The sequence below is a fragment of the Corylus avellana genome, chromosome ca3 (assembly GCF_901000735.1).
Source record: "Corylus avellana chromosome ca3, CavTom2PMs-1.0".
NCBI classification, from domain to species: domain Eukaryota; kingdom Viridiplantae; phylum Streptophyta; class Magnoliopsida; order Fagales; family Betulaceae; genus Corylus; species Corylus avellana.
The window spans coordinates 3,894,284-3,894,793 of NC_081543.1; positions in this window are offsets into that span (position 1 = coordinate 3,894,284).

Consider the following 510-nt stretch of genomic DNA (forward strand, 5'->3'; position numbering starts at 1 on the left):
TTGTTTTAATAATTGTTTACTTCTCATACTCTAATGATATTATAATAAAATTATTAGCATATTCCGATAGCTATTAGCCTAAAATGAATTAATAAAAAGAACAAATCTAAGATTGGCAATAATCTTCTGAAACTCGTTGATGCTTGATAAAATCCCAAAGTACTATATAAAACACACAAAAAAAAAATAAAATAATAAATAACAATATTGTTTTAAAATAAGATAAACAAAATGATGAAAATGAGAGATATATCTCAATTAAAAAGTTTAAATTATAACCAAGACAAATTAAGGGCACTGTCATAACCAAGACAAATTAAAACGTTAATGGCTTTAATTATAAACTTTACTCTCAACTTACTTAGTTGGGCACTTGGATTATGACAAGAAAGTGCCAAATATTGATAAATAAACATTAAATTTCTTGACACTTTTTTTTTTTTTTAAATGTGAAACCAAGAAACCAAAATAGCTGCAGGAGTTTTTTACTTTTTTTTTTTTTTTAAAAAA